Source organism: Chrysemys picta, unplaced genomic scaffold (assembly GCF_011386835.1).
Source record: "Chrysemys picta bellii isolate R12L10 unplaced genomic scaffold, ASM1138683v2 scaf1922, whole genome shotgun sequence".
In the NCBI taxonomy this organism is placed as follows: Eukaryota; Metazoa; Chordata; order Testudines; family Emydidae; genus Chrysemys; species Chrysemys picta.
The window spans coordinates 1-11,000 of record NW_027054627.1 but is presented as its reverse complement, the minus strand read 5'-3'; the positions used below and the strand labels follow the sequence as shown (position 1 = coordinate 11,000).

Here is an 11,000-nt window from a genome sequence, read left to right as displayed (position 1 = left end):
ATTTGAGAGTGCTGTTTTAACTCTCTGTACCCAACCTGTTTTTCAGTTTCTCTATCTGTTGCTTGCCTGGGCCCGATCCTGCTTTTTCCAATAAACAAGTTTCTTTCCATGGGCACAAGCCTTGTTCCACTACCAATTTAGCAAGGAGGGTGGGCTTTCCAACTAGCCCCCACCCTTCCTGGTCCCATTCCTTAAACATTTTCTTTAAAATTGTGAAATTACCACAATATTACTTACAAAAAAACAAACAAACATAAACCACACTACACTGCCCAAACTCCTATATCCTTCAGAGTTTGGTTTAACAGAACAAGATCTGTATTTTATGATTTTAACCCACTCTGGGCCAGAGGGAGAGACGCTAAGCTTCCCTCTGTATTACTCGGTCTGCTACCACCGAGGGTTCATACACCAATTATACAAATCCTTCCCCGGATTAGATCCTTCCCCGGATCAGAGTGAGAAACACTAAGTTCTCCTCTTTAGCTCAGTCTTGCTGCGGCTGAGGGTGTATGTACCTCTATAACACAATTTAAACCTAAACTCCTATATCCTTTAGAGTTTGGTTAATCCTTCCCCGGATCAGAGTGAGAAACACTAAGTTCTCCTCTTTAGCTCAGTCATGAACACAATTTATACCTAAACTCCTATATCCTTCAGAGTTTGGTTAATTAACTGAAAGTTTACGCTCTTTTTCCTATAGTGCCAGGCTTGCTAAAGCTGGCGGTGTGCACACCAGTTTTATAATAACTGTGGATTTTATGCTTGCTCCCCCTTTCGCATTCTCCACCAAAATGTTGTACTTAAAGTACTGCACAGGATCTTTTCAGGGGGAATAAGGCAGAACGCCACATTTATTAGTAATACATGTATTCATTAACACTGTATTATATGCATATAATATATTACACTTACGCTCACACACACACACACACACACAAACCCATTCCGTCTTGTTGTTACCAATTAGTTGCTCCCCTTAACTTCACTGGCCAGGTGAGTTAGATGGGGGAGGGGGTGGAGCCGGGCTTCTGCCGATCCGGATCGATGCTCCCATGTTGACAAGACGAGACCCGGGGTCCTCTGCAAGGCACCTCACTTTTATAGCAGCTTTCCTCTTATGCAAATCTAGACCAGATTCAAACTCTGTGTCTGTGTCCATTGGTCCTTTGTGCTGCTTTCTTTTGAGTGTTGTCCCAATGCTGCAAAGAGGGTGTTTCCAAAAGAAGGTGCTTGCTTCTAACCCCCGAGGCCGTCGGTATGTCTGCTTGTCTTTAATGAGCCCACTTGACACGTTTTATTGTCCTTGGGTCTGGCTCCCAGCCCCTCTCCAACAGTCAAGGCTGTCTGGAGGTGCTGCCTTCCATGCCTTGCTCATCCACACCTCATTCATTCAACAGGGCAATTGATTAAGGGGGGAGGGGAGAGCTCTTGTTCTACTGCTAGCAAAAAGAAATTTTTCTTCTATCTTATTCTATCTTTAGGGGCTATAATATTATACCAAGGGCAATGTAAAGTTTCTAAATGAGGTTTTGATACAAAGTCCCATGAAAACAGAGGTCACACGTGGGTAGACCCACCACAAGGTTATATGAAGAGGCACAATGTAAAGTCATATGAAAATTATCAGAGATTTATCTACAATTCTAGGACTAGAAGGGACCTCGAGAGGTCATCGAGTCCAGTTCCCCGCCCTCATGGCAGGACCAAATACTGTCTAGACCATCCCTGATAGACATTTATCTAACCTACTCTTAAATATCTCCAGAGATGGAGATTCCACAACCTCCCTAGGCAGTTTATTCCAGTGTTTAGCCACCCTGACAGTTAGGAACTTTTTCCTAATGTCCAACTTAAACCTCCCATGCTGCAGTTTAAGCCCATTGCTTCTTGTTCTATCCTTAGAGGCTAAGGTGTACTGGTTTTCTCCCTCTTCCTTATGGCACCCTTTTAGATACCTGAAAACTGCTATCATGTCCCCTCTCAGTCTTCTCTTTTCCAAACTAAACAAACCCAATTCTTTCAGCCTTCCTTCATAGGTCATGTTCTCAAGACCTTTAATCATTCTTGTTGCTCTTCTCTGGACTCTCTCCAATTTCTCCACATCTTTCTTGAAATGCGGTGCCCAGAACTGGACACAATATTCCAGTTGAGGCCTAACCAGCGCAGAGTAGAGCGGAAGAATGACTTCTCGTGTCTTGTTCACAACACACCTGTTAATGCATTCCAGAATCATTTTGCTTTTTTTGCAACAGCATCACACTGTGGACTCATATTTAGCTTGTGGTCCACTATAACCCCTAGATCCCTTTCTGCCGTACTCCTTCCTAAACAGTCTCTTCCCATTCTGTATGTGTGAAACTGATTGTTCCTTCCTAAGTGGAGCACTTTGCATTTGTCTTTGTTAAACTTCATCCTGTTTACCTCAGACCATTTCTCCAATTTGTCCAGATCATTTTGAATTACGACCCTATCCTCCAAACAGTTGCAATCCCTCCCAGTTTAGTATCATCTGCAAACTTAATAAGCGTACTTTCTATGCCAATATCTAAGTCGTTGATGAAGATATTGAACAGAGCTGGTCCCAAAACAGACCCCTGCGGAACCCCACTTGTTATACCTTTTCAGCAGGATTGAGAACCATTAAAAACTTCTCTCTGAGTACGGTTATCCAGCCAGTTATGCACCCACCTTATAGTAGCCCCATCTAAGTTGTATTTGCCTTGTTTATCAATAAGAATATCATGCGAGACCGTATCAAATGCCTTACTAAAGTCCAAGTATACCACATCCACCGCTTCTCCCTTAGCCACAAGACTCGTTATCCTATCAAAGAAAGCTACCAGATTGGTTTGACATGATTTGTTCTATTCCCTATCACCTTATTATCTTCCAAGTGTTTGCAGATGATTTCCTTAATTACTTGCTCCATTATCTTCCCTGGCACAGAAGTTAAACTAACTGGTCTGTAGTTTCCTGGGTTGTTTTATTTCCCTTTTTATAGATGGGCACTATATTTGCCCTTTTCCAGTCTTCTGGAATCTCTCCCGTCTCCCATGATTTTCCAAAAATAATAGCTAGAGGCTCAGATACCTCCTCTATTAGCTCCTTGAGTATTCTAGGATGCATTTCATCAGGCCCTGGTGACTTGCAGGCATCTAACTTTTCTAAGTGATAGACATAGACATCAGCTGTCAGATTTTGTCTTTTTCCATGTCATTATTAAATGTCTGTTCAAAAGCATCTCGTGTTGGAGACGTTCCCATGTTTAGTTGCAGCAAGTCCTCCTATTTTGGAGGGAATTTGTTGCCTTAGTCATTCTCCATCCTGGAGGTTGCAGGGAATTAAATGGTCAACTTTCTCCTCTCATTTGAGACTCATTTCTTTCCCCCTTTATCTTCATTAAAATGTTTGTTGAGGAAAGTAACTTGCCCCATATTTAATACACACCAAAGCCAGAGGCCTCCCCCTGTTTGGGGGAACGGTGTTGATATAAAATTATTCTGCTTAACTGCCAGGGGGCAAATTTGTCACGTACACATGGAAGATATACAGCACAGCTATGCTATATCTTAACTCAAGAAGTTCCTTCGAGAGGAAATGTAGCCAAACTCCAAACCTGGAGACAATGGAACTTTCTGTGCCTGCGTCCTGTAGATACCTAACTGCTTGGTTTGCAAAATAACGCAAGGGGGGGGGGGCAAGTAGATGAACAATAAGGGGTCATAAGAAGGGCAGATACATGTAGCTTGCTAATTAGGTATGGTAATGATAGCAAATTTTGGCCAATCATAGAGCGATAGATTATCATAGTCAACTGCATATAATGCTTTGGTGTAAGTGTTTTCTTTGTTTTTGCTGACTTATGAGCTCGAACCCAATTGCAATTGAAATAAACGGCTCGCCCATCCCGGGGCTCCTTGCTTGATTAGCTGTGTCCGTCTCTCCTTATTCCTCAGCTGGAACGGACAGGAATTTCTATGACAGTGTCTCCCAGCTGCTCACAGGACAGTTGCCTGGACCCTTTTCTTTTCCTCAGGGGGCACAGGACGAGGACTCAGTCTGTGCCTGGCTCCTTGCTGCCCAGGCTGTGCCCAGAGTGGCTGAGAATCTCCATGCTACTGTATTAGCCCCTCACTTTCCCCTCACCATGTTCACCAGCAGTATCCCAAACCCCCATGATGAATGGTCTCCATGAGGGTTTGTTTCGCCCAGTGCTGAGATGTAGTCGTCTCTAGGCTGGGTCCCTATTGGCCATTATCTGCCAGTCACCGGCATGGACATGTCTTACAAAATTTGGCTCGTCTATGCCATCCATTCTCCTGTTAAAGAAGCCTCGCCCAGGGATGACCCCCGCCCGACTTCTGAAAGGCTGGCAGGGGCTGCTGAGAACTTTCTATCCATTACTGATATGAAATCACGACAGACTTTGCTTCTCTCCCCATTTTCAAAACTGGAGGAAGTTCAGGTTTTGGAGGGAAAACTGTTGCTGTGAATCTTCTCAAAAAAAGGGAGGAATGAGGGAGGAGGAAAGGACTCTGGCCTAATCCCTCCTGAGCCATGTTCTGGTCTCACTGAGACTAGTTTCCTGATTAGTTGCAGCTAAATTAACCCCCCGTGATATTTTATGTATAGTTGGGGTTATTTTTTTCCAATATACATTACTTTACATTCATACACATTAAATTTCATTTGCCATTTTGTTGCCTGATCATTTAGTTTTGTGAGATCTTTTTGAAGTTCTTAACAGTCTGCCTTGGTCTTAGCTATCTTGAGCAGTTTAGTATCGTCTGCGAACTTTGCCACCTCACTGTTTACCCCTTTCTCCAGATCATTTATGAATAAGTTGAATAGGATTGGTCCTCACACTGACCTTGGAAAATTACAGCAGCAAGATGGAGTCTGGAGTCACATGGGCAAATCACATGTCCACGCATGACTCAGTTTGCAGGCCGGCGCCATTGTTTACATGTTAGTTTGAAAGTTCCCAGGAAAGCTCAGATGTGGATTGGCGTCTCCCAAAGTCCATTGTCAGTTAAGTGTTTCTTGATTGGGCACCTACTGAGAATAGTCCTTTCTCAAGAAGCTGACCAAATGCATCACTGAGGGCTACTCGGAATCAAATACATTTTAGATACAAGTACATAGCCCATATTCATGACTTCAAATATGAAATTGGTACCCACATACAGCTAGTATAACGATAACCAGCAAATCATAACCTTGTCATAGACACCTCCCATGATAACCTTTGTACAATATTTGCTGCAAATATATAACAGTGGTGGCAACAATGATCTATACAGTCCCACTTCATATTAATAACATCACAGCAGCCTACAGAGGAAGTGGGACGGAGGCATCTTCTAGCCAGCGTGTCTTGTCCGTTTCTCCCTTGCCGCTTGGGCGGAGGCGGGAAGGGGAGCGAAACGTCCCCGGCTGAAGGTTTTTGCGCTCGGCCTTGAAGATTAAGCCTGAGCCTCTGGCATGGGAGATGGGTTTCTGAGTCGCATCCAGTGCACTCTTCGGGCCTCAGCTGAAACCACCAAGGCCAAGAGGGAGGTTTTGGAGTGGCAAACACGGGCCTTTGAGGCTCTCAGCAGGTCTTGAGGGGTAAGGGGTTATTGGAATTCCTGGGGGAGCTCAAACCACCATCCTTTTGGTTAACAGCTAAACGCACTGACCCATTGGGCCACAGAGATACATGTCTGCTGTAACCAAGGCTGCTGCCTAGCAGCCTGCGCTTCTGCTTGCCAGCGCTAGAGCTCACAAGGCGCTAGTGTGGATGCTGGAGGCTGGGTGCTAGAGGCTGTAAGCGAAAAGCTCGCATAGTGGCGCAGTGGAAGTGTGCTGGGCCCATACCCTACAGGTCGATGGATTGAAACCATCCTCTGCTAGACACGTGCTTGTTTCTTTTGGCTCTGGCCCTTCAAGCGAGGCGGCAACCAGCAGAGCACCAAGAGCCTAAGCCATGAGGCAAGAGGTGGCTGAGGCGGCAGCCTGCCAGGGAGCTCCCCGGCACCTCTGGCTGCCTGGGCTGAAGGCAAGAGGCAGGCCTGGGCATGGTGAGGGCCTCCTGTCCCGGCCTGAGGCAGCAGTGCTTCCTCGTCCCCTTTTCCCACCCACACCGGCAGGCGGCTGCTGCGGGAGAACACCAGGGAGGCTCTCGGGATGCCAGGCAGCTCTGTGTGGCTGTCAGGGGAAAGAGCCAAGGCTCTCGACTCGACCTGCCATTGACTCGCGTGGCTCTGCGCTCCATCAGCCGGGGCGGGCCAGGCTGCAGACGTGACTCAGGCTTGGGCAGCATGGGCCGCCCTTCCCTGATGAGGCATGAGGCAGGCCAAGGACTACGTGCAGCAAACAGGGAAGTGGGAGGGAGGCGTCTTTGAGCCGGCGTGTCTCGTCCGTTTCTCGCTTGCCGCTTGGGCGGAGGCCAGTAGCGTAGCTAGGGGGGTTCAGGGGAAGCAGCCGCTTCCCCTCAGTAAATTTTTCAAAAGCGGCACCTGCCGGGCCGCCACTGGAGTCCTGCAGGCAAGTGGGGGGGGCAGCACGGCCGGACTCCGGAGGAGCCATTGGGGGGGGGGGGGGCGGCAGGCGCGGCCAGAGGAGCGAAGGAACCAGCTTCTCGGCCGTCGCGCCCCACGCGGCCCCAACATCGCTGCCGCAGCTGCCTCTTGCGGCGGCTCAGGGCTCGGCAGCCGAGCGCTCCGCAGTTGGCGGGCAGCTTCCCTCTCTCCGTCTACTTCCTGCTTCCGGGCCGAGGGAAGCAGGAAGCTGCCGGGGAGAGGGGATCTGCCCGCCAGCTGCCCCTCGCCCGCCGCGGGCTCCTCCTCTGCAGCACTGCCTGCCACAGGGCTGGGGCTCTCCCGGGGCTCTGCCCTGCATGCGCCCAGCACCCCCGGGGCTGCTCCTGCCTCCCCAGGCTGGCCCCAGATCCCCTCTCCTGGGGGGCTGGGGTCCTGCTGCGGCTTGCACCCCTCTGCCTCCTCTGCAGGGCAGGCAGCCCCAGGGGGTTGAGGCCGTGACACCCCTTCCCCAGCTTCCCCCTCCAGGCTCCAGCAGCCCCCGCACTGCCCTGCCAGGCCTGTTCAGCCCTCGGCCCCAGCAGGGGGCTAACCTGGGATGGGGTTCGCGCCTGGCGTGCTCTGTGCTTGGGGGGAGGCAGAGATGGAGGAGCGGGCGTCCAGCAGCCCCCCGGCCGGACTACCAGCTCCACGGAGCCACTGCCTCCTTGAGGCCAAGCGAGGCCGCGGAGACCCAGCGGGACCTCGCACCCTCCACAGTCGGGGAAGAGACGGAGAGTCCCTCCCCTTCGGGCCCAGATGGAAAGGTGAGTGACCAAGCGCGTGCTGGGTGCTTGTCCCGGGGCCCAGTGCCCCATCCCTCTGCCCGATGTCCCCCGCAACACCCCATCTCGCCCGGTGCACCCCAGGGTCCGCCAGGCAGATGGCATCAGGTCCTGCCCTCATGCAACCCGCCCCTACTGTGCAGGTGAAGGGGATGGCCCGGCCTGGGGGGGAGCCACAGCAAAGCCCCGCCCGGAGCTGGTGCCGGAGATCAGCGGGGCTCTCAGCCCAGGCTCCGGCATCAGCCTGCAGTCGGGAGTGGAGCCCACCCCCCTGCCGGCTCGGCTCAGCCCAGCCCCACTCTTAAAGGGATGTGGACCCCACAGCGGCTCGGCCCGGCCCGGAGCACGGTGGGGGGTGTCAGGGTGCATGCAGGGGGCTCCCGGGTGCCTGCAGGGCCCTAGCAATAGATGGGTCTGGAGGAGTCAGCCAAAGGTGGGGGCACGGAGCGGCTTTTTTATGTTTGCTCTCCCTGCTCTTAAATCCTGACTACGCCACTGGGCAGAGGCAGGAAGGGAGCAAAACGTGCACAACTGAAGATTTTGCACTTGGATTAAGCCCAAGTCCCCGGCGTGGCTGCTCGGAAACAGGCTTTTGTGGTGCGGCCCCCACACTCTTCCAGCCAGCAGGTGACCCCACTGTGTCCAAGAGGGAGCCTTCGAGGTGGCAATAGGGGGACATCACGGCTCCCAGCAGACTTTGAGGAGCCCACGAGGAGCCTTCAGTGGCATCCCTGGGGGAGCAGAAACCCCCTCCTTTCCATTAACAGCTGAACTCACTGACCCAGGATACCACAGAGACACCAACCAGCAGCTGGTTTGCCAGGGCCACTGCCCAGCACCCTGCACCGCTTCCTACCAGTGCCAGAGCTCGCAGGGCACTAGCCTGGAGCCAGGGCCGCTTGGTGCTGCTTACGAAAAGCCAGCAGAGTGACAGAGGAAGCGTGCTGGGCCCATAACACGAGTTCATCAAAACCCTCCTCTGCCAGCACCAGGCCTCCTTCTTCTCACACTGGGACTGCAAGCGAGGGGGCGGCTGGCACAGCGCCAAGAGTCTAACCTGTGAGGCAGGAGGCGGCTGACGCCCGCAGCCTGCTGGGGAGCTCCCAGAAGTTATTAAGGGACAGAGACTCCTCAATGCCCTTAGTAACAAGGGTTTGGGGCTCACCGAGGCCAGTAGGGGGGTCACTATGTAGGCCCTATAACCCTGGGTGTCAGGTCGCTGTGCAGCTTTGATCTAGAGCTCTGATCCCAACAACCGACCAGCAGCCCACAGCCTCCCACTGGGTCTGCCCCACCTGGTTACTCCTTACAGGCTGACCGTACCCCCTTCCAGCCCCAGATTTCCCCCAATCATCCTACTGCCACTCAGAGCCACAGACGTGGAGGTGCTGATGGAGGGATGGGGGACTCTAGGGTGGGGTTCTTCTCTAAAGATGGCTGGCAGAAAGGTGGTGCTCAGCTGTGTCAGCGACCTGCCCAGTTGCCTCGCTGCCAGGGGATGCAGACACTTCTGTAAGGCACATAAAGGGGGTATTTGGCTTCCAAGTGAATGTGAGGAATGTGCAATTATGAGAGGGAATTTCCAGCCCTCTTACAATTGCTCTTCAGGGCCTCAGTGGCTTAATGGATAAGGTAATGGCTTCCTAAGCCAGAGATTGTGGTTTCAAGTCCCATCTGGGGTGAAAAGCTACTTTCTCCTTGTATATTGCAAAGAAACCTTGGTCTTACTTTTACCAAGGAAGCTGGGAGATGTTTGAACACAAAGTACTGCATCTTGGGAACAATCCCCCAGAAATGGCATCTTCTACTCGACAAATGTTTTCTAAACCCATCAGTAGCAAACAGTTAATACTAGTGTTTCTCTGAGAATAGAGTGAATAGGAGTGTTTACTCCAACACATCAAAGAGCAAGACTGTTCTGAAAGAGAATGGATCTGTCTGGAGACAAAGCAGACCTTGAGAATGAGCAAGCAGGGCCGGCTTTAGCAGGTGCAGGGCCCCACGCCGGGACGCGAATTGTCTTGCGCCCCCCCTGCCCTGACTCCGCCCCCTCCCTGCCCCATTGGATCCCCCCCAAATCCCCACACTGGCCCCGCCCCCAGCCCCGTCCCCTCTCTGCCCCGTTGGATCCCTCCCCAAATCCCCACCCTGGCCCCGCCTCTTCCCCAACCACGCTGCATTCCTCCTCCTCACACCTCCCTCCCAGGCTTGCGGTGATCAGCTGTATGGCGGCGCAAAAGCTGGAGGGAGGGGGGAGAAGCAGGACACGGCTTTTTTTTTTTTGTTTTTTTCCCGCTCCGCCGGCAGACCCGGACATTGCGGGGCCCTCTTAGGCGCGGGGCCCCATTCCGGGGAATCGGCCGAATCGGCTTAAAGCTGTCCCTGTGAGCAAGGGTGTGAAAAGAAGAGGTTCAAATGTGTGGTAGGTGTTAGGTTGGTCTGGCAAATTTAAAGAAAATACCAATGATCGTAGACTGATGCAGACACTGGCTGTTTCTGATCTTTTACTGAACGTTCATTGAGAAATATTTTCCTTAATGATGTTGTGGAACATTGGGTGGGTTATGAAGGCACCATTCTTCCTGCTTTCGCCCTTAGAGACAACATAGCTCCATGGCATGGGGCCAACACGCACCTTCCAGTCAACTGCTAGAGAAGACAACACAGACAGGGATGGCAGCAGGGCAGACTGGAGCTCCACGAAGATGGTGGTACCAGGTCTCATCAACGGGGAGGTGGCCACCCCAGCATGCTCAAGGCTGAGCCAGCAAGTGTGGTGTGTGCTTCAGCGTGCCCCTACTCACTGCAAATGATGGTGGAGGGCAGTTACTTAGTTAGGTTGGTCTGGCAAATTTAGGGCTTGGCTACATTTGCAGATGTAGAGCGCTGGGAGTTAAACCAACCTTCGGTGAGCGCAGCAGGGAAAACGCTGCCGTGTGTTCACACTGTCAGCTGCAAGCGCACTGGAGTGGCCACATTAGCAGCTCTTTAAACGCCACAGAGAGCAGTGCATTGTGGTAGCTATCCCAGTGTGCAAGTGGCTGCAACGTGCTTTTCAAACAGGGGGCAGGGGTGGAGTGTGACAGGGAGTGTGTTGTGTGTACGTGGGCGGAGAGACAGTGTGTTTTGGGGGCCTGAGAGTGTGTCAGCATGCTGTCTTGTGTGTTCAGACAGCAGCAGACCCCCCTGTCTCACACACACGCACAACAGCAGCATTACACGTCAGTAGTTAGGGTGCCTGGGGCTGCTTTAATGTGCTCTAACTTGCAAGTGTAGCCAAGCCCCTAGATTTGTGACCTGACACCCAGGGTTATAAGGCAGACATAGTGACCCCCTTACTGGCCTCAGGGAACCCCAAACCCTTGTTACTAGGGCATTGAGGAGTCTCTGTCCCTTAATAACTTCTGGGAGCTCCACAACTCCAGGCTTACGATTTGATTCTGTCCAATGCTCTTCTCCAAAGAAGCCTTTTCCTTAGCAAGCAATTACTTGGATTGCCAAGAGAAGTCTCTTCTGTGTCCTAGAAAGACAGAGGAAAATGTGAGCCGAGGAGACAAAAGCCACACAACAAGGCACCACTGGGAGTTGAACCCAGGATCTCCTGTTTACTAGGCAGGTGCTTTAGCCAGCTAAGCCATAGTGCCTGCCTCAA

At 51.7% G+C, this 11,000-nt stretch overlaps 1 non-coding gene across 1 annotated transcript; it reads right to left on the bottom strand.

Moving 5' to 3' along the window:
- Positions 1 to 10,918: 10,918 nt before the first annotated feature.
- Positions 10,919 to 10,992, bottom strand: TRNAT-AGU (transfer RNA threonine (anticodon AGU)). Its single transcript has one exon. It is a non-coding gene; the product is annotated as a tRNA-Thr (tRNA).
- Positions 10,993 to 11,000: the final 8 nt, after the last annotated feature.